Here is a 24224-nt window from a genome sequence, read left to right on the forward strand (position 1 = left end):
TTTCACCTATCGCCTGGTGCTTCTTTGTCTCATCCTCCCACCTTTCAAATCTACTCCTCAGCATTTGTTTCCCAATCCTGCTGAGGGGTCTCAGCCCAAAACATTGGTTGTGCTTTTTTTCCATAGATGCTGCCTGGCCTGCTGAGTTTCTTCAGCATTTTGTGTGTGTGTGTTTTTTTATTTAGTTATTCCTTTCAGCCACAGTGTTAGTTTTGTTTTTCATTTGAGAGGTTTAGTTATGGCCCTGTTTGGCCTAATGCTTATTGTTTTCTTTTCCCTCTAACTCAGTTCGCATTAAAGTCTGCACTCACTTCAGTGTCTCTCACTCCGCACTTGGGCCACATCCAAGCCTAGTGACGGAAGAAGGAGATGTATCCCATTGAAGGAGCTAAAACTTGTGAAGGATGACCACTGAAGCAGGTGACGATCAACGGAACTCTATGTCGTTCTGTCCATGAGAAGAGAGAGTGATAGCAGAGGTGTAGGAAACTGATAAAAATACGGTTGAGGGTTCTACTAATTATGATAGAGGGGAAATAACAGTTGAAGGAAAAATACATCTCAGAGGACCAACATTCAAATGTTTGGCCTCAGAGGTTAAACCCAGTTCTCCAAGCCTTATATTGCAAGCAGCCACAGATATTTCATAGAATAGAAGCAATTTCCTGGTACAATTGACCTTTTATCAATTACCCCTGCCAATAATTCCTACCAAATCATCATTTATAATCAGATAGTGATTTCACTGGCGGACCTAGAACATATAAACGTCACTCTGTATCCTTACATTTACAACAGGAATTTCTGTAATTGCAGTAATGAATCGTTCAATCTTGCAATATTCAACACTTTTAATCATTTTATTTCATTTTAATTTGGAAAGCAGACATTATTAAATCCTTAAAGAAAAAATAATTTGCCAGTAAGCAGTCATGAAAACTATCAATGATTCATTTGACTGTACTTCATTCATAAAACACATCAGTAAGAGGATATGTTCCAACAGGGTTTTGCATGTTGAATGCACTGGACTGGGGTGAGTGAGTGTTTAAAGCAGAGAAGTTAAAATAAAAACCTGAAGGCAAATATATCGATTTAGACTCCATCTAACTGGCAGCCACTTCTCAATATATTGCATGCATTAATTAACAAAGAAATAAAAATGCACTAAGTTCTTGTCAAGTATTACCTTAACTTAGCCTTGTTGACAGGATAATGTGCTCTTGGAAGTTACAGATGGATCAGTTTCCTTATCATGATGCCACCCACACTGTCATTTTATGAAATCTAATCTAAATTTCCAAGAAATCATTGTGTTTCATTTCTAACTTGCTGCTTCATAGCAGATGAATAGTGTACCATGTAAATCACTAAGCTCAGTCTTAAAGATGTCACATTGTTTGCTCACGCACGGTAAGATACCCTGGTTGTCCATGCAGCCAATACAACAGCAGCAGCTCAAGTTTTCAGAACATTACTCTAATCTGTCCCACATCTGAGAGGAATTTGTGGAAGGTAAGAAAATTATGAATTTTTAGTAAACAGCACAGAAATACAGTAAGCAGAGGGAATCAATGCATATTTGATGTTTTGATAATAAAGATTTGTTAATGGCAAAGCAGAGCCTGGAATGTTCGGGGGAAAACAGATTGCCAGCTAGGGTTTGGGTTAGGGTTTGAACAGATTGCCCGTTCCACAAGGTTCATCTTTGGTGGAACAAAATAAACCTAATGTTGAAGAAGAGGAGGATGATACCAAGTTGGAGAAAATTCAAATTATCAGTTATGGAATAGTTGTAACCTGATGAGAATATAAAATCATTTGTGTCCAGCAGAGATTAACAGGAAATGTGAAACTGGGAGAGATGCAGAGCCATTTCGGATATATTCAGATTTGTGGGGGCTTCATTAGTGAACATAAGGCTCGCTTCATGGTAATGAGAGACCAACCAATGAGATAGGAAAGAGGCAGCAAAATTTGCATAGGCGGAATTGTCAGGTAACGTAATTGGGAGAAATGAACATAATTCACGGCCAGTGACATTGAGTTCAGATTTCACTTTAAGAGGTTAATCTGATGTGATGATGTGATTACGTAAAGATTTTTAGCGCGTTTTTGTGTTTAGGTCTCAGAGCTTAACAAAATACGTTACAGGTTTCCTTACATAAAATGTTGCACTTCATTTTATTTTTGAAAACCTATATTGGTGATCCCAATGTTTTTGGATGATTGCTGAGTTATTGAGCATGTCGGCCAATGCAGTTGCTTTGAAACTGCTGGAGTTTTGGGAGCAAAATGCCATCACTTAGCTTATATCCAACTTGCTCTTTAAGAATTTACCACTGATGACACCAAATTCTACTATCTGATAGCACCCACTTGGAAAATTTACAGCTGTGAAAGTTAGTGACTGCTTACCGGTCTGAACACAATATATACCAATTGCTGAAAACTCATCTTTTACAGACTTTTGGACTATTGGACTCTGAGTGCACCAAGCAGTGGCTCTCCATGCCTGGTGTCAACTATATGAGGCTTTCAGAGCTGATGGAGCACACGCATTCTCTCCTGGGAAATCACCATCATTGTTTTATTTTTAAAGAACTGATCAAGTTTGTATAGCCCTTGCTAATGCTCCCATGAAGGACGATAGGGCGCATGCTAAAATGGCTGTTAGTCTACACTCCGCAATACAGTTCTCAGTTTTCAATCTCAATAAACCCGGTTAGCAAGGCCCCCAACATAAAGACGTCTGTGGCTGTGAAACAGATGACACAGGGCCTGTGTTTTTACCTTGCTCACTTTGGTACGAACCTTGCAGCTTCAACAGTGCCAGTGCATCGGGGTATCAGACATCTGAGAACATCATGGGTTCCAGCTGACAGGGTCGTCTGCTGTTCATTATGGACACCTCTTCAGGGCGACGTTTCCTGTGTGACACAGGTACTCAAAAGGGTGTGCTGCCCTTGATCAGAAGGCAAAGAGTGATGAAACCTCACTGGAGGTCACCAACGGCAGCAGGATCCAGACCTATGGGACACCACGGGTGACACACTGCTTCAGTGGGCAATATTATACATGGGACTTCCTCCAGGCTAAAGTGGCAAGACCTCTGCTCCATGCAGATTTCCTGTGTGTCCAAGGACCAGCAGTCAATCTTCAGAACTGCTGGCTTGTGAATGTCAAGGACTTTGGTTCGTCGCCCTGCTCCCCAGTAAGTTCCCTTCAATGACTCTGTCAAACACATGTACCACCACATGTGAGTTTACTCAACTGCTGGGTGAATTCCCAAACCTCACCAAGCCCACATTCTCCACAACTGACAAAACTTGGGGGCGAGCACCACATTCCCACAACTGGCATGCCAGTTCATGCCCACGCACATAGACCAGACCCAGAAAAGCTGGAAACTGCTAAGGCTGAAATTGCTGGCATAGAAAGACTTGGCATTGTACGCCCTAAGTCCACTGGTGATTGCTGCCCACGTCGTGGTTACCACCTCTTAGCAAGGCCACCACCTCTGATCGTTACCCAGTCCCACATATCCAAGAATTCTTGGCATATCTAGCTGGAAAGATAATTCTTTCCAAATTTGATCTAGTTCGGGGATACTTCAGGTGCCTCTGTACTTAGCATTTGCAAAACAGCTGTGGTAACCCTGTTTGGTCTTTTGAGTTTCTGTACATATTGATTGGACTGAAAAAATGCAGCACGGATTTTCCAGTTGCTAACGGACTCTGTATAAAAGGACTTCTAAATTTCTTTTATTTTTAACCTGGATGACATATTTGTTGCCAGTCTGTCCAAGACTGAACACATATTAGAGGGGTAAATCTGACCATAATTCAGTAGATCACCTTAAATCAGCCCAGCGAAATTTCTAGTATTCCGCTGCCATGCCCTGGTGTCACAACATGAGAGGCACCTGCTGTTCCTTTGCCCATGGAACATAGGACCCAAGCTGTGCGGCTCCTCCGAGCTCCAGATAGGCTCACAGTGCCGGTTTTAGTGAATTCTAGGGGATCCTCTGTAGGGTAATGTCATTGGCAGAAATGTACATAATTCACAACCTTGAGTTAGAGTTTCACATTAAGAGGCTGATCGGATGTGATGACGTGATTATATAAGGATTTTTAACAGATTTGTATGTCTAGGTTTTGGAGGTTTGGAAAAAAATGTGTTAAGGGTTTCATTAAAAATAAAACACCTCACTTTGTTTTATTTGTGAAAATCAACAGAATAAATCAGTCTTATTAAAAGAGCAGATATGGGTGAAAGCTCATTAAAGGTTTGACCTTCCTAATAGAGTTTCAGAGCCTGTTAGAGAGATTAATAGAGTCACACTCAAATGCTTTCAGCTCTCAGCAGGAGTAGGTATTCATTCATCCAGATTTTAATTTAGAAAGGCATTACCCTTTCAGCAATGGAGAAGGCACAAATATCAATCCCATGTGATATGAGAATCAAAACAAAAACTATTATCTTCTTTTCCAGATAATAAAATTAAGAGTAAGCAGGCGAATGATAAATATGGGACAAAAGGGGGAAAAAAAGGACCAGCTAAGATCATAGAACATACCAAACCAAAAGGAAAAAGAAAATATTTAAGATGTAACATGACAGCACCTGTGCACTATAGACTGTATCCAAGCTTTGCATCCATTGATTTCACTGAAAATGTCCTTCTTCTGCAAGACACAAGCTGAACCATGAAATGAGAACCCTGCAGAAATGAACTACCAAGTAAACACTGAGCCTGCAATCAATGCAAAGTGCAATTAAGCATCAACAGGGTGGTTTTCAGCTCCTTTCGTAGAGGGCCTGGACATACGCAGAGCTGCCACACAGTATAAGTCTGAATATAACTACCTGAACTTTTATTGTGCCGTGCATATCTAGCAGAAATTGCAGGACAGTCATGAAAAATGAGGAGTTGACAAGATATGCAGTATTATTTAAAGGCGTCCTAGGCAAGTCCGATTCAGCTTATGCTTGTGGGCACAAGCCGGTATGCATGCATGTATGGGAGTCCGTGCTTCTCTGTGTGTGAGCCTGTATGAGTGTGTGGACACAGTTTTCTCTTTAGAAAGGTCTTTCAGCATTGCTCCATGGTTCCCAGGTTATCACTCTTGAGTGGTTTTCCCATCACTTCTTTTCAGGCCATCAATGGTGGTCCTAAGATGACTCCTGGTCTCCTGCCTGCATCTCCCATATTTCTGTTTTGAATCATGACATCAAAATCATAGTGCGTAAATCTCGGAGCTTTCCCTCCCTCTCCACTGTGGGCATGAGGAGTGTGCCTTTCATAGAAGACATCATTCTGTCTTTGGTGCACAGCAAAGATATTTTAGTTTTTTTTTAACGCCAGTTATACTCCTGTCCATAAAAAGGTAGAATTCTGTCTTTACATCCTACTTGACATCAAACATCTCATTATTCCCAATTAGGTTGAACAATCCAGTTTGCAATGCATTTTAATCCCTCGACATTTGAAAAAAATATGCACTTTGTGAATGAGTGCCTATAGCATAGGAAAGCATGTATTTGCAATCAGCTGGACTAACGTGATCATTTCAAAAATCCATTCAAGGCTTTGGAGAGAGTGTTGAGGAGGTTTGTTCAGACAGTACCAGTGATGATGGAATTCACTGATGTGGAATGAATAGATATACCGGGATTGTTTTTCCCTGAGCAGTCAAGATTCAATAGTGGTATTCGAAGATAGGAAAGATTTCAGTTAAGTGGGTAGGATGGACTTCTACTACAGGTAGAAAGATCAGTAGCCAATAGACACAAATTTAAGATAATTGGCGAAAAGGTCATCTGAGCAATGACCAGAGTTGTTTTCTTAGTGAGTTCTTGTGATCTTGAATGCATTGCCTGAAGGGGTGGTGTAAAATCGTTCACTGGGAACACACAAAAGGGAATTATAAATTGCAGGGCTTGTGGAAACAGCTAAAAATTGGGACTAATTGGAACATCTTTCAGAGGGCAGTCTCAAGCAGTGTGCTGTACTCAATAATAACCTCCCAGCTCTAAAAAATGTCATAAAAATTGAAGAATCTAGCTGCAGAGGTAACGATGTTTCAGAATATTATACGCATACTGTGCAGTTCTACAATGAAGCAGTGTCAAATGTATTACTTTTTAATAGTTATCTCATTAGGTCAAGGACCATGAATTTTCAATCAATGCTTTGTATAACCATGTGAGTGAAGAAGGGTAGAGTGGGACAAGCGGGTGAACAAGAATTGGTTGAATACATTGGGTAGCAAATTTTTTCGAAAGTGTTGCTTCCTCGGAAATTACATGTGCTTGTGTTAGACCTCGTGAAGCTCTACACAAATATAATTTCAGGCAAATAGTGTCACGTAGGAAAATGGAAAAACAAGAAATTAACTTTCATTGAATATAATGTGTTTAATTGCATAATAGTGCTAATGCTTTGCAATAGTTCAACTGAGCTAAAAAAGATTTGGTGACAATTTTCATTTGTACTTAAGTGTTTGAAGCTTCTCGCTTAAGTGTTCAATAATAATCAGCCAGCTTTGATGGATTCCAATTGCCCTAATACCATTTCTCCATGACTGCAATATTCTGGTGAAATCTTTCCCTTTTTTTGTCACTGACATAGCACCAAGATTTAACATAGAGAAACACAGAAAAACTACATCAAAATACAAGCCTTTCGGCCCACAATGTAGGTACTTTAGAAATTACCTAGGTTCACCCACAGCCCTCTACCTGTATTTTTCTAAGCTCCAGCATTTGCAGGGAAGAAGTCTAAATGGGAATGCAGAAAATGAATCTTTAATGACATGTTGCACTTCATGGTTTTGTATCCTTGAAGTGTGTTGTCAACCAGCTGCACATAGTTTGGTGCTCTGTAATGGCCAAGAAAATTTTTGACAATAATCTCTGCCATGTTATGGAGACTTTCGATTTGTGTTAGGGAGAATATGCCAAGAGGAGATTCCTCTTTTGTAAATTTTTCAGTTATTTCCTTTTCCAAAGGTAAACGGGACAATTCATCTGCTTCTCCATTAGTTGTTCTCTTGAATTTGACCTTGTAATTGTGTCCTCCAGAAACAGAGCCCATCTCTGCATCCCTACTGTTGCTGTTAGTAGAACACTCTTCTCTGGATTGAAAATGGACACTAGTGCTTGATGATCAATGAGGCTAAACACTCATCCATACAAGTACTAGTTGAAATGTTTGCACCCCAAGCTAGACTCTGTCAATCAGTACATAATATTTTTCTTCAGCAGTAAGGAAATGTGATGTAAAGACTATGGGGTGTTCACCTCCATCATTCTGAACATGTGAAAAACATGTGAAATAACTGAACCTTTAGCAAAAGGCGAGGTGTCACAGGAATGCTTCCTTGGACAATGTGGATCATAATGTATGAGTACAGTGTCTGATGTCACCATTTTCTTCATCTTTTTGAAAGCCACCTCACACTGCTTTGTCCATTGCAGAATCTTTCTGATCTGCAGTAATGAGTTCGAGGGGTGGAGCACTGTAACCAAATTTGGCAGGGATCTGTTAAAATAATTAAACAATCCAAAAACAGACTTCAACTGTGCTATGTCCTTTGTCCTTAGGGCATCCACTACTGCTGAATTTTCTCAGTACACCTGCCCAATCCTTGCACATCGATTCTATGACCACAATAAGCGAAGCTTGGTTTAAAGAATTCACTATTAATTGTATTATGCTCTGAGCCCATAATCTTCTAATCATTTTAATACTAACTTGAGATTTTGAAGATTTTCCTTGTCATCTGTACTGGTAACGATGATGTCACCCAGGTAACACTGAGTTCAGGGCAGCCTTGCAGCACCCGGTCCATCTCTTTCTGTCAGAGAGCAGGTGCAATTCTACTCCAAAAATAAGCCTATTATAGCAATAAAACTCCTTGTGAGTGTTTATGATTAGAAGCACTTCAGACTTTTCTTCCATCTCCACTTACAGGTAGGCCTCTGGTTAAGTCCATTTTGCTGAATTGTTTTCCTCTAGAAATATTTGCAAAAATATCCTCTATCCTGGGCAGAAGAGTATTGATGTACTTTCAGTACTGGGTTGATGGTGACCTTAAAATCACCACAGATCCTGCCAGAACCATTCTTCTTGGCTACTGGGACCACTAGCCTTGTCCAAGGGCTCCAATCAATAATGGAAAGAATTCCTTCAGCCTCCGTGTGATCAAGCTCACTGGCTGCTCTATCATGAATGGTAAAAGGAATTGGATCGTCTTTTTAAAATTTGGGTGTGGCATTTTCAATTAACACTATCTTACCCTTGATATATTTGGATTTGCCAATGCTGTCCTTGAACACCGCTGTGGCAATTTGCTTTTGGTTGACTCTATTGCAGGGGATGTGACATGTAAATGGTGGATGGATCTCCACTGAAGTTGTAGTTGTCTCAGCCAAACACATCCCCACAATGCTGTCCCTCCTGTTTTTACCACATATAAGCCTAATGAGGCTTGTTGCTTCTTGTACTTCAATATTATGAACCCAGAGGAGTTATCTTTCCTCCCGTACAAGTTCTTTGCTGGATATATGCAAGCTCCAGTTCAGTATCTTTGAAATGCTGTTCAGCTTCATTTTGTGGGTTGACTGCTGATCCAGTTTCTAATTCCATTTTAATTAATTGCCATTCATTTCTGGTGTAAGCCATATTGCTTGTCTATTGTTAGTTTTCACATTGTAGATCCCTAGGCTATCCCATCATTATCAGATTTTTTAAAAAATCAACAACGTGTAGATTAGTGCACTTTACAAAACTGCAACTTGACTTTTTATCTTTTTCTCTTCACTGTGTAGTCCATTTATTTTTGTCTTCCCAACATGTTCTTTGTATGTGTCATACATTGTTGCATTTTCTGCAATCTTCACCTTTAAACCTGCATTGGTCTGATGTCTGTGACCCCTCTGAGACAACAGTAATTCAGTTTGTTTAGACAGGCCAGTTTCAGTTTAGATGGTGCAATTTTGTTCATATTCACTTTCATTCCTGACTGAATCTCTGACTGAAGTTTCCATTGATACAGCAATTTAAACTGCTCTTTTAAATGCAAGTTGTGCTCCAGGTAGGAGCAATGTTTGAATGCTTTCTTGTAAAATTCCAAAAACCAAACAACCTGTCAGTGCTTCAGTAAGCCCATCACTGAATTGACAATGCTCAGACAATCTCCTCAATTCAGCTATGTACATGAAATGGACTGCCCTTCCTTTTGATTCAGCTTCCAAATCTTGAAGCATTCTGCCGTTAACAATGACTTCAGTTCTAAACGGCCCTGCATTACTTTCATGGTATCACTAAAGCTCATTTCGGCTGGTTTGGTTGGGGCAGTCAAACTTTAGGCTCTTCCACCTAATGTACTCAGCAAAACGGGCACTCATTTCTCATTGGTTATTCCATTTGTTACAAAATACTGCTCAATTGGCTCAGTATACATCAGTCAGTTACCTTTTGTGAAATTGAATGTGTCTATCTTTCTGATGTAACAAGCCATTTTGTATTTTTATGATTTATTATTATTATCACCCAGTATTCACTATAAATGAACCCTTGAATTCTGTCTATTTCATTTCTTTTTTTAAAAAATTGGACCATGTCTGTCCCTTCCTGAAAAAGCACATGCTGTGTATCTTTTAAACTCACTACACTTCAACAGATAGGTAGTAGTCTTGGGTTTGATTAAAACTTCTTCATTGCCACTGTTATGTTTTTAAACTCCAAAACATAAAAGTAATTGAAAACAAAGCTCAGAACCAGGAGATGTGTGTGCTTAGTTTGGTTTTAATTTTAACAAGATGTGCGCTTATGACATGGTGGCGTAAGGACATATACCATTCACGTACATTTATGTATAACCCATATTGAATTATTTAAACAAAGACTGCTTAATCAAACACTATATTTACAATTATACTCAAACACAGTTCCCGCAGCAACCACAACACCTTTCTGGGTCAGAGGTCAATTTCAGTCTGCTTTGAGACCTCATGTTTTGATTCTATTTAACTTTAATTATCCTATGAGTTTTTAACTATAACTTGGTCAAACAGTGCTGCATATCCAGTTCATTCCTCTCACCATGAAGTTTATTCCACAAAGTAGTACCAGTAGGACAAAAGTTAACACTTTTTTCTGTCACAGTTCTGAACACTGTCATTTTGAATTTCATTGCAAAATTTACACTACACGCTGCATCCGCAAAGGGAACAGCATTATGAAGGACCCCATACACCCCTCACACAATCTCTTCTCCCTCCTGCTGTCTGGGAAAAGACTCCGAAGCATTCGGGCTCTCACGACCAGACTATATAACAGTTTCTTCCCCCAAGCTATCAGACTCCTCAATACCCGAAGCCTGGACTGACACCTTGCCCTACTGTCCTGTTTATTATTTATTGTAATGCTTGCACTGTTTTTGTGCACTTTATGCAGTCCAGTGTAGGTCTGTAGTCTAGTGTAGCTTTCTCTGTGTTGTTTTTTTTTATTACGTAGTTCAGTCTAGTTTTTTGTATTGTGTCATGTAAACCATGGTCCTGAAAAACATTGTCTCATTTTTACTGTGCACTGTACCAGCAGTTATGGCTGAAATGACAATAAAAGTTGACTTGACTTGACTTGAAAATAGTATCAGAATTAGATTATCAGTTAGGAAATCAGCTGCAGTTTTATTTTGGAGAGAGTTATTATAGGACATAGAACAGTACAGCACAGGAACAGGAATTTTGGCCCACGATGTTATGCTGAACTAATTAGTCTCATGACAGTTAATTCCTTCTGTCTGCACAAGGTCAATATTCTTCCATTGACTGCATATTCATGTATTTATCTAAGTGCCTCTTAAATGCCTCCATCATTATTTGCCTCGACTATCACTCCTTGCAGCACATTCCAGTGACCCACCGCTCTGTTAAAAAAAGATTCCACCCCACCACATTAAATGCATACACTCTAGCATTTGGCAGATTGACCCTGGCGGAAAGATATCAGCTCTGTATTTATGCCTCTTGTAAGTTTATAAACATTGAAACATAGTAGTATTGGAATCTGCAACACATTACAGCTCTTTGGCCCACAATGCTGTGCCAACCATGTAACCTACTCTCGAAGCTGCCTAGAATTTTCCTACCACATAGCCCTCTATTTTACTAAGCTCTATGTACCTATCCAAGAGTAATTTTAAAAGACCTTATTGTATCCACCTCTACCACCTTTGCTGGCAGTGCATTCCATGCACCCAACACACTCTGCATGAAAAATTTACTTCCGATATCTCCCTTGAACTTACTTCCAAGCACCTTAAAACTATGTTCCCTCATGTTAGCCATTCAGCCCTGGGAAAAAGCCTCTGGCTATCCACACAATCAATGCATCTCATTGTCTTATACACCTCTATCAGGTCACCTCTCATCCTCCGTCGTTGCAAGGAGAAAAGGCCAAGTTCACTCAACATATTCTCATAAGGCATACTCTCCAATCCATGCAACATCCTGGTAAATCTCCTCTGCACTGACTCTAGAGTATCTATATCATTCCTGTAATGAGGTGACCAGAATTGAACACAGTCCTCCAAGTGGGGTCTAACTAAGTTCTTACATATCTGTAACATTACGTCATGGCTCTTGAAGTCAATCCCATGGTTGATGAAGGCCAACAGACCAACTTTTGTGTCATCAACAAGCTTACTTACCCACCCTTCTACTTACTCATCCAGGTCATTTATAAATATCACAAAGAGGATGGGTCCTAGAACAGATCCCTGCAGAACACCACTGGTCACCATCCTCCATAGAGAATATATAGAATCCACAACCACCCTTGGCTTTCTGTGGGTAAGCCAATTCTGTATCCACAAAGTAAGGTCTCCTTGGATCCCATTCCTCATTACTTTCTAAGTGAGCCTTGCATGAGGAATCTTATCAAATGCCTTACTGAAATCTATACACTACATCCACTGTTCTACCTTCATTAATGTGTTTTGTTACATCCTCAAATAATTAAATCATGTTCTTAAGGCATGACCTGCTCTTGACAAAGCCATGCTGACTATTCCTAATCATATCTCTCCAAATGTTCATAAATCCTGCCTCTCAGGATCTTCTCCAAAAACTTGCTCACCACTGAAGTAAGACTCACTGGTAAATAATTTCCTGGGTTATCTTCACTCCCTTTCTTGAACAAGGAAACAAGGTTTGCAACCTGCCAATTCTCTAGTACTTCTCCCAACCCTATTGAAGATGCAAAGATCATCACCAGAGGCTTGGTAATCGCCTCCCTCGCTTCCCACAGTAGCCTTAGGTATACCTCATCTGGTCCCAGTGTTTTATCTAACTAAATACCTTTCAAAAGCTCCAGCACATCCTCTTTCTTAATGTTTATTCACTCAAGTGTTTCACTCTACTGTAAGTCATTCCCACAATTGCTAAGGTCCTTTCCCGTAGTGAATACTGAAGCTAAGTATTTATTAAGTAACTCTGCTACCTCCTCCGGCTCCATTCACATTTCCACTCTCACTGCTTGTTGGTCCTGTCCTCACATGACTCATCTTCTTGCTCTTCATATACTTGCTGACGATTAACACTGGTGGACCTCAGGGGTGTGTGCTTAGCGTACTGCTCTACTCTCTGTATACACATGTCTGTGTGGCTAGGCATAGCTCAAATACCATCTGCAAATTTGCTGATGATACAACCATTGTTGGTAGAATTTCAGGTGGTGATGAGAGGGCGTACAGGAGCGAGATATGCTAACTAGTGGAATGGTGTTGTAGCAACATCCTGGCACTCAATGTCAGTAAGACGAAACAGCTGATTGTGGACTTCAGGAAGGGTGAGATGAAGGAACACACACCAATCCTCATAGAGGGATCAGAAGTGGAGAGAGTGAGCAGCTTCAAGTTCCTGGGTGTCAAGATTTCTGAGGATCTAACCTGGTCCCAACATATTGATGTAGTCATAGAGAAAGCAAGATAGTGGCTATACTTTATTAGAAGTTTGAAGAGATTTAGCATGTCAACAAATACACTCAAAAACTTCTATAGTTGTACTGTGGAGAGCTTCTGACAGGCTGCATCACCGTCTGATATGGAGGTGCTACTGCACAGGACCAAAACAAGCTGCAGAAGGTTGTAAATCTAGCCAGCTCCATCTTGGGCACTAGCCTACAAAGTACCCAGGACATCTTTAGGGAGTGGTGTCTCAGAAAAGCATCATCCATTATTAAGGATCTCCAGCACCCAGGGCATGCCCTTTTATCACTGTTACCATCAGGGAGGAGGTACAGAAGCCCGAAGGCACACACTCAGGGATTCAAGAACAGCTTCTTCCCCTCTGCCATCCGATTCCTAAATGGACATTGAAACTTTGGACGCTACCTCACTTTTTTTTAATATACAGTATTTCTGTTCTTGCATATTTAAAAAAAATCTATTCAAGATATATCATTGATTTACTTGTTTATTTATTATTATGTCTTATTTTATTTATTATTATTTTTTTTCTCTCCCTTCTATATTATGTATTGCATTGAACTGCTGCTGCTCAGTTAACAAATTTTACATCACATGCCAGTGATAACAAACCTGATTCTGAAGTTCCTGCATAATTGCATCCTATTTCCCCCTACCCCAATTAAATGTTCTCCCAAATTGTTTGCCCCGATCCCTCTCTCGCACTGTGGTAAAGGAGATCATTCTCTCCAAAATGCTCTCCCAACAAGCGATCTGACATCTGACAAGGCTCACTTCTCAATACCAGATCAAGTACAGCCTCTCCTCTGGTTGGCTTATCTACATATTGTGTCAGAAAACCTTCCCAAACACACCTAACAAACTCCACCCCATCTAAATCATTTGCTCTAAGAAGATGGCAGTCAAAATTAGGAAAGTTAAAATCGCCCATCACAACAACCATATTATTATTGCATTTTCCCAGAATCTGCCTCCCTATCTGCTCCTCGATGCCTCTGTTACTATTGGGGGAGTTCTATAAAAACACCCAGTAGAATTATTGCACCCTTCTTGCTTCTGACTTCCACCTACAATAATTCAGTGGACAATTCCTCCATGACTTCCTCCTTTTCTGCAGCCGTGATATTATCCGTGATTAGCAATGCCACCTCTTTTGCCTCCCTCCCTGTCCTTTCTGAATCATCTAAAACCCAGTATACTCAGCAGCCATTCTTGTCCCTGAGTCATCCAAGTCTCTGAAATGGCTATAAACTTCTACCAGGTCTCAGAATACATATAAAAATGTAATATATCAATACAAATATTTTACCTCTGATTATCAGAGTTTTCACAGATTATCACATGAAATTTTATTCCTGTATTTAGGAAAAAAGTATTCTTAAACTCAATAATAAATGCCAAAGAAAATTTGATGTAATTTATGTCATATGATCACTAATTCTAATATAAAATGTGAACAAAGATAAATTATACTTGCTCTTCCCTTCAGTACATTTTATCTGAGCAGAGCTGTCTCTGGTTGGCAAATCCATCAGCATATCTAATCAGAACAGGCACATTTCCTACATCAGCATTCTGAAGTTGCACTGAAGATTACATCAACTATTCATATTGACTTCCTTTGACAAGATATCACTGCAATTTGTTGAATCCTTTTTGTTCACCAGCTCCAAATGCAACAATTGTTAACATGACTTCCTAAAAATGCTTATTTTAGGCTGCTTTAATAATCTTTTAATCAATGTATTAACAAATGTAACAAGCAGAATACCAGTTCATTTATTTTGTAGAAGACCTCAACCTTTCCATTTTATCACAGAGGCCCTGCAGGCAAATTATGTATCAATAAATATACAAAGCTGATACACAGAGCAGAAAACTGAAGATTAATGAAAGAACACAATGATACTCCATTTACTGTGTTGTAACCCAAAGCTAAAAGCTCTTGCACTTTGAAAAACTACTTTTTGTTTTCTGATACAAGAAAGAGTATTATATGCCCTCTCTTTGATAACATTGTTATCTCTTTTAGAATCATTTGTACTGTAAAAGCTTAATGATCTCATAAAATGTACCGGAAGCAATAACTTGAGATTGAACTTCTATGCTTCCAGCAAATTTTCTCATTTGATTTGAAGAACCTTTGAGCTGTTCTCTCAGTGCTGACCTCACAATAAACACCCCTCGCTGAGCTTTCCTGTTGCAAGCTCTGAGTGAATTCTGATTACTGTAACCATATTAGATGTACATTTGAAAAATAACTTTGACAAAACACTGCGTGAATCAATAGTTTAATCATTCGCTGCAAATTGAGCTATTTCTATGTAAATTACCTTTCATAACAAAGCTGTCTGGAGTAGCCATGAAGTGTTTTATGGAAACTCCATAATGACAGATATTGTAATGTAATCTCTTGGGACTAAAATTAAACCAAATCTCTGCATAGTGTTGTTTTTCGCTTACTATTTTATCTACCTTATAAAACAGCTTTGGAAGCAATTCCTTGGTTTGATGCTGCCAGGGTTATAATTGGCCCAGGTAGAACAGTGAACTTAAATGAGTTGGTTTATTTTAGTCAGTCTTTGAATGAGGGCTACATTTCAGAAGATACAAGGCTGGGGGAAGTTTGATTAAATACATACACGTGGAAGTTGCTGGTTTTTATTGTTTCGTTATGTGCTGCTTTTGCCATTCAAGTGTAGAACATTGTCTTAGTATTACAGTAGGGTATTTTACTGACTAATATGCCAAAAAACATTGTTAGTATTCACCTGGTGACTTTAGTAAAAATCTTCGAGGCAGCAAATGGAACGTCGAAAAGAAGAAAAATTGATGTGCTCAAAGTTAATTACTTGATTAAGTCCAGTGATTTCACATGTGATAAAGAGGGAAAAAAATTCTGTGCTCAAGTTCACCAATATGTCAATGGAAAGATGACAGCTAAGAATTTAATTTTGCCCTAAGTTTCCCCATGTAATGCCGGTGGATATTTTCAAATGCACAAGTAGGTAGTTTGTTATCTGCGGTGTAGCTCTGGATACTTATTCAGGGAACTCCGTGCATATGATGGTATGAACACAGATGCTACTATCATGTATTAGCACCTCACTCAGCACAAGGTGCTCCATTCACCTGCTTTCTGCACAATGCTCTACTGCACTTAGACACTGCTGACCTCAAACACTGATTTAAACCAGAAGAGTTGGTATTAAAGGATGACTCTATGCCCCAGGCATATTTCACTATTTGCAATGTGGGCTTCTGCATTAGACCATAAGCCCATAAGATAGAGGAGCAGAATTAGGCCATTTAGCCCATCGAGCATTCTGCAATTTCATCATGGCTGATCTCTTTTTCCTCTCAGCACCAATCTCCTGCATTCCCCCATATCCCTTCATGTCCTGACCAATCAAGAAGTTATCAATCTTAATATATATTTCAAGACTTGGCCTCCACTGCTATCTGTGGCAACAAAATCCACAGATTCACAGAAATTCCTCCTCATTTTTGTTCTAAAGGGACGCCCCTCTAATTTGAGGCTGTGTCCTCTGGTCATAGATCCTCCTGCCATAGGAAACATCCTCTTCACATCCACTCTATCAAGGTCTTTCACCATTCGATAGGTTTCAATGAGGTCACCTCTCGTTCTTCTGAATTCCTGTGAATACAGGCCCAGAGCCATCAAAAGCTCTTCATATCACAAGCCATTTAATCCTGGAATCATTTTTGTGAATGTCCTTTGAATCCTCTCTAGTTTCAGCATATCCTTTCTAAGGGGCCCAAAACTGCTCACATTACTACAAGTTAGGTTCACTCCTACTTTATAAAGCTTCAACATTACATCCTTGCTTTTATATTCTAGTCCTCCTGAAATAAAGGCTAACATCGCTTTTGTTTTCCTCATCACAGACTCAACCTGCACAAGGACTCCCAAATCACTTTGCGCCTCAGATTTTAGTGTCTTCCCTCCATTTAGAAAATAGTCAGCCCTTTCATTGCTCCTACCAAAGTGCATGATCATACACTACCGACACTGTATTCCATCTGCCATTTCTTTGCCCATTCTCCTAATCTGTCTGAGTCCTTTTGTGGCCTCTCTATTTCCTCACAACTATCTGCCCCTCCACCAAGCTTCGTATCATCTGCAAACTCTGCAACAAAGCCATCAATTTCATCAACCATATAACGTAAAAACAATCAGTTTTAATGCAAACACTGTGGAACACCACTAGTCAACGGCAGCCATCCTGAAAAGGCTCCCTCTATTCCCACGCTTTGCCTCATTCTAATCAGCCACTGCTTTACCCTTGCTAGAATCTTTCCATGAGCTCAGAGCTTGTTAAGCAGCCACATGTGTGGCATCTTGTCAAAGGCCTTCTGAAAATCCAAGTACACAACATCAACCAATTGTCCTTTGTCTATCTTGCTTGTTATTTCTTCAAAGAATTCCATCTGATTTATTAGGCAAGTTTTTCTTTTGAGGAAACCATGCTGACTGCTGCCCATTTTATCACATGCCTCTAAGTACCCTGAAACCACATCCTTAACAATTGACTCTTACATCTTCACAACCACGGAGGTCAGATTAATTACCACATAGTTTCCTTTCTTTTGCCTCTCTCTCTTCTTGAAGAGTGGAGTGACATTTGCAATTTTCTAGTCTTCCTGATCCATTTGAGAATCTAGTGATTCTTGAAAGATCATTACTAATGCCTCCACGATCTCTTCAGCCACTTCTTTCAGAACCCTGGGGTGTGCACCATCTGGGCCAGCTAACTTATCTACCTTCAGACCTTTCAGTTTCTCAGGAACCTTCGCCCTAGTAATGGTAACTTCACACACTTCATCTCTCCTGACATCTGGAAATTCCACTATATTGTAAGTGTTTTCCACAGTGAAGACTGATGAAAAGTATTTATTCAGTTTGTCCTTGTCCTTGTCCCCCATTACTATCTCTCCAGCATCGTGATCCAACTGTTGGATATCCACTTTATAATCTGAAGAAATGTATGGCATCCTCTTTAATATTATTGACTAGCCTACTTTTGTATTCCATCGTTATCTTTTTAATGACTTTTTAGTTGTCTTCTGTTGGTATTTAAAAGCTTTCCAATCCTCTAACTTCTCAGTAATTTTTGCTCTATTAATTGCCTTCTCTTTAGCTTTTATGTAGGCTTTGACTCCCCTTGTTAGCCACGTTGTGTAATCTTGCCTTTAGAATACTTCCACTTTAACAATTCCTCCACTGAGATCGCCTCATTACCAACTATTTTCTGCTAATGTACTTATGGTCTCTGATCCCTTCCTTGATACTCTTCAGCCATTCCTTTAATATTTGTGTTATCTCCTAGCACCATCCTGGTGATTTCTATGTTTGCTATTCATATCTGGCTGTACACAAAGTTGTCAATATATAGCAAGATCCTTTGGTCTAAATTTCTCTGGTGACTTCCTCAAGAAAGATTCTTTCTGTAATTTTTCAGTTTCCAATGTTACTCTGCCTATGTCCTGCAAAGGTTTGGACACACAGCCAGAAGCTCCAATACATATTCTATCTCCAACCAGCAGGGTAACGTGGATGGAAGAAAAAGGAAGATGGAGGACAAGATGGGCCACCAAAATCAAAGACTTGCTGAGATTAAAATTGTAAAAGGATGCAAGGATTACAAAAGCTGGAAAACACAGACAACCAGAATCAAGGAGAACTGCTTTCCCACTTAAACTAGATGATTGCTTGTGTTAATTATGAAATCTTGACCTAACAATTTACCTTATCATGGGCCTTTGTACCTTATTGTCTACTTGCACTGAACTTTCCCTGTAATGATGCCATTATATTAACATTCTGTTTTTGTTCCTCCCTTGTAGTTCCTCCATCTACTTATGGCATAAAGTTGTCTATTTTCTGTCACTATACCTCAACAATAATGTGATATTAATAAACCAATTTCCAAAAGTCTGGCAGGAACATTAAAAAATGTCTGTAATGTCAAAGTGACCTAACAATAGTGGTTGTTTCAGAAGTGGTTTGATGACAAGGGGTATAATTGTTCTGTGTTGTGCAGAGAGACAAAGATATGGAGGACTCGGCTGCCACCTTTTAAAATTCAGGCTGGAGGTCACCATCAAACTTCCCTTCATTACCGTGTTAAGTGATCAAGGTTGCTGCAGAGAGCTAGTCCTGTTGTGGCATAACAGAATGATCTCTTTTAATGGTAACAGTTTTGTTTGGTCATGCATGTTCACAGGCTCTAAAACAGGACAATCAAAACTCAGGAGGGTTCACTTCCGCAGGTAGGAAACATAATTATCTCACTCATTCCAACAATTGCATTGGAAACACAGGATCCTGCAGATACCTGAATTTGGAGCAAGAAGTGATCTGCTGAAAGAACTCAGCAGCCTGAGAACCATTCATGGGGGCCAGGGGGTGTGAGATGAACTGTTACTTGTTTAGGATCAAACCCTGCCTCAGAACTGTTCTTTTACTTTATGATTTTATTCCTCCATCACCAAATCTCAGCTAATAAGCAGAGGGCTGATCAGTTCTGTTGGTCAGCATGAATCCAGATCGTCTGATCCCACCACGGCACTATAATTCACACTTTCAGCTCCAAGTTCCAACTGAATATGAAAGAATAAATGCAACTCACAGGCATATCGCAAATTGATTTGGTCCAAAAAATTCTGGACTGTTGTATGGAAATGAGCAGACTGAAAAGCCATTTGTACTGTTTATGCATCACAATCTTAAAATGTATACAATAATACAATTTTGTATTGCTTCAAGTAATGCAATTTATAACAATTTAACTTTTTTCACAAAACTGTTTATAATTTATCAAATGCAATGATTTTATACATAAATGCACACCTCAATCTGATAATAAAACTCAGCTCAGTGTGCACTTTTATGACAGACATGTTTTCTGAATTAAACATAATATTTAATACTGGGTCTGTTGCACATTACTTCACCAATGTGCACAGACTTTAAGAGCTGTAGTTTATGATAATTATAATAACTGATTACAGCCATCTATCAAACTATGAATAATTATTGTTCCAAGTTGACATAAAATGTATTCCTCCCTTCTTGAAAACAATGCAATGAAGTAACCTCCATGTGGTGGGCCAAGCAATGCATCCATCTCACTTCAAATGAGTTGGAAAAGGTATTTTAGGATAACTATGTAGTAGTAGTAGTAATAATAATAATAATAATAATAATAATAATAATAATAATACCATCTTACCAATGAGAGAGGAAATTGATAGAAGTCACAAAAGATCCCTCTCCAGGGTTTTGCTGAAAGATACAAACATTACAAATATCGTTAACTTATATCGGTTCATATAACAAGACATATACTCAGTTAATTAATGATGTCCATAATTAGTGATTTCTAATCCCACTTAATGCTAAAAGTTGTCTGAAACTATCTGGTGTTACCTTTCAACAACTATTAAAAGGATCAAATTTGCAAAGTAGGGTCTATTCCATTTAGCATCATTTCAAAGTTGCAAAATTCTACATTTGGAGAAATGTCTTATTACTAGCACTGCGGAAGAAATTGCTGAAAAACACGGTTACATCAGTGGCGTTCAACTGGTTTCATGTGGAAAAAGTAGTAGCTAAGGTTTAGCATGAGTTGTCAACAGTCCATAAGGTGTTCCATTAGATAGATAGATAGATAGATACTTTATTCATCCCCATGGGGAAATTCAACTTTTTTTTCCAATGTCCCATACACTTGTTGTAGCAAAACTAATTACATACAATACTTAACTCATTAAAAAAATATGATATGCATCTAAATCACTATCTCAAAAAGCATTAATAATACTAATTCTAATAATTATATTAATTATTATTAATTATTATTAATAATAATAATTAATACTAATTCTGCAACATAGGATCTAACAGATACATAGGTAGCATTGGAATGTCAGAATACAATGCAAACAATTTACAGTCAGAAGCATAATGAAATATATGACAGATTGTTGTAGAATGTATCTGCCTCTACCACCACCCTGGTAGTGTTCCACACATCTAACATACTCTGTGTAAAAAAACACTACCTCTGACACCCCCCCTCCCCCCTATATTTTCCTCCAAACACCTTAAAGTTATGTTCCCCTTTTATTAGCCATTTCCACCCTGGGAAAATGTCTCTGACTGTCCACTCTATCTATGCCTCTTATCATCTTGTACAACTCTATCAGGTTACCTCTCATCCTCTTTTGCTCCAAAAGAAAAGCACTAGTTTCCTCAACCTATTAGCCCATTTACTTTCCTCTTTTCCTTTAGCATTTCTTCTTCTTCTTCACCACATATAGTACCAAATTTTCCTGCGCACCCATGTTATTCTCAGCTTCCTTATCACTTGCTCCTTAATCATTCTGGCACAGTGAATGCCCTGAGCAATCTCTTCTATTTCCACCTTAAACCTGCACAAGGAGCTGATTATACCAACAGTAACACACACCTTTCATTCATAGACCCTTATTGGGCTCCATCCCATCACCCCGTAGCAAAAAAATGAATGCTGGAAATCAGGCAACTCCCCACACTGCAGCTTTACTCATGTCAGCCATCTGATTATCTGAATATCAATAATAAAAATCCTTAATGTTACAGGCAAAAGATGAAAACACACACTTTGGGACACAAAATATCATTGCTGCCTTTGATATGTCAATCTGGTATACATTATTAGTAGAGGAATAAATTGTCTATTCTACAAAGACATCATATCCCCTAATTTGAAATCTCCTAATAATGGGATATTGGGTTGACTTCATGTTGGAATATTTTACTTCAGTTTTATCTATAGCGATCACCTTCTTTGGGGTGGGGGAGGGTAGCTTTTCATTTGTTTCCAATTGACTTTTTTATTAGCATTTCATGAAAGAAGTTCTTTAATTCAGAATTGAGGCAAAGTAGATTGAACTCAGCATTAAAATGCTGCACAATCACCTTTTGGGGATAAAATCAATACTGCAAACTGTAAGTGCAGAAGCAGCATTTACTGTATATCGGGCACAACTGCCCATTTCTTCCTTTTTGCTCGACTATAGGTATATTATACAACTTATTTTGTTGTTTCATTTGCTTTAGTGCTTGAGTCAACTTGAAAAGTAAATGGATAATAATAAATTATTCTGAAAACACATTTGTTGATAGATTTAACTCTTTAATTTGCCTTAATAAGCAGCAACACCAAAGATACCAAAGATAACTTTGTGTTCACTATAACTCACCTCATCCTGTGACTTTGCAGCTTCAAACAGCTCTGATTGATTCTGACCAACTCACACACTGACAACATGACACAGTATATTCATATCTTATTTCCTACAGATGGCTCTTTACTTGTTGTTAAAGGGCAAACATGTTCTCTGAAGCGTCAGTCCATTTTTCCTCTACATCTTATAGGTTGAAGGTGATAATCAGGGATTCATCTGTAATTATGGCTCAGTTGAATCCAAAAACCACATGATCATGGGATATTGATCTACTTCAGGTTGTAATATTTCTTCCCAGATTTTTCTGTGGCAGATGGCCTTTTATTGGAATCATTCACTTCTTTCCAATTATTTTTCATATCAGAATTTCAGGAAAGAAGATCTTTAAGTCAGAGTTCAATTTTGAAGATACAGTTCAATCAAAGTAGATTGAATTCAACATTAAACCTTTGCACAACTACCTATGAGGATAAAACCAAATACTGCTACTTGAAAGTGTTCAAAAGCAGCATTTACAGCAGAAGAAAGTTATCAGCCAGTAAGTCAGACCTCAGTGAATGGAAAGATTAAAGATGAGGTTTTGGGATTCTTGGAGACATATGATAAAATCAGCATGGTTTCCTTCAGGGGAAATCTTGCCTGATATGTCTGTTGAAATTCTTTGAGGAAATAACAGGTAGGATAAACAAAGGGAAGACAGTGGATGTTGTTTACTCAGATTTTTGGAAGGCCTTTCACAACATGTCACACAGGAGGCTGCTTAACAAGCTAACAGCCCGTGGCATTAGAGGAAAAATACTAGCATGAGTACAAGATTGACTGATTGGCAGGAGGCAAAGACTAGGAATAAATGGCCCTTTTCTTGTTGGCTGCTGGTGACTAGTGGTGTTCCGCAATGTTATGGTGCTGGGACAGCTTCTTTTCACGTTATGTGCCAATAATTCGGATGATGTTACTGATCGCTTTGTGGCCAGGCTTGTGGGTGCTGCAAAGTTAGATGGAGGAGTGGAAGTGTTGTGAAAGCAGGGAGTCTTCACAAGGACTTAGACAGATTGGGAGAATTGGCAAAGAAGTGGCAGATAGAAAACAGTGCAGGGAAGTGCTGGACATACACTTTTGGTAGAAGGAATAAAGGCGTGGACTACTTTCTAAATGGAGAGCAAATTCAAAAATCAGAGTTGCAAGGGGACTTGGGAGTCCTTTTTGCAGGATTCCCTAAAGGTAAGTTTGAAGGCTCAGTTAGTGGTACAGAAGGCAAATATATTATTAGCGTTCATTTCAAGAAGATTAGAATATAAGAGCAAAGATGTAATGCTGAGGCTTTATAAGGCATTAGTCTAACTGTACATGGAGCATTTTGAGCAGTTTTCTTCCCTAATCTAAGAAAAGGTGTGCTGGCATTGGAGAACATTCACAAGAATGGTCATGGGAATGAAAGGATTAACGTATGTAGAGTGTTTGTTGGTCCTAGGCCTGTATTCACAGGAGTTTATAAGAATGAGGGGGGATCTCACTGAAACCTATTAGGCCAGCTGGTGATGCAATGGTATCAGCGCCGGACTCCGGAGTGAATCCTCCCGAGTTTGAATCCAAGCCCAGCCATCCCCGAGCACGCTTTCCATCCATGCAGTGTGGAGCGTCGAGCTAGCCACTCGGCCTCGTTAAAAAAAAGGGTCGAGTCAGGAACATTCATATCGTGACCTGGTTAATCCGAAAGGAGACCAATCCTGACACCACGCACCAGACAAGAATGGCTGACTGTCTGGTGCAACATGCTAAAAATAACAGAAACATATTGAATATTGAAAGGCCTAGATAGGGTGAATGTGGAGAGGATGTGTCTTATAGTAGGTGAGTCTAGGACCAGAAGACAGAGAGTTAATTTCTTTAACCAGAGGATAGTGAATCAATGCCATAGATGGCTGTGGAGGCCAAGTGATTGAGTATATGTAAAGCAGAAGTTGATGTGAT

General features: G+C 39.1%; 1 protein-coding gene across 1 annotated transcript in view; it reads right to left on the minus strand.

The window, feature by feature from the left end:
* The window catches only part of LOC140729077 (receptor-type tyrosine-protein phosphatase delta-like), a 2395537-nt gene that overhangs the window by 1833247 nt on the left and 538066 nt on the right, over positions 1-24224 (minus strand). The window contains exon 3 of the mRNA XM_073048383.1: positions 20255-20307. The gene's annotated coding sequence lies outside the window, so the exon portion shown is untranslated. The remainder of the gene's footprint in view (positions 1-20254; positions 20308-24224) is intronic.

The sequence above is a fragment of the Hemitrygon akajei genome, chromosome 6 (genome assembly GCF_048418815.1).
Source record: "Hemitrygon akajei chromosome 6, sHemAka1.3, whole genome shotgun sequence".
Taxonomy (NCBI): domain Eukaryota; kingdom Metazoa; phylum Chordata; class Chondrichthyes; order Myliobatiformes; family Dasyatidae; genus Hemitrygon; species Hemitrygon akajei.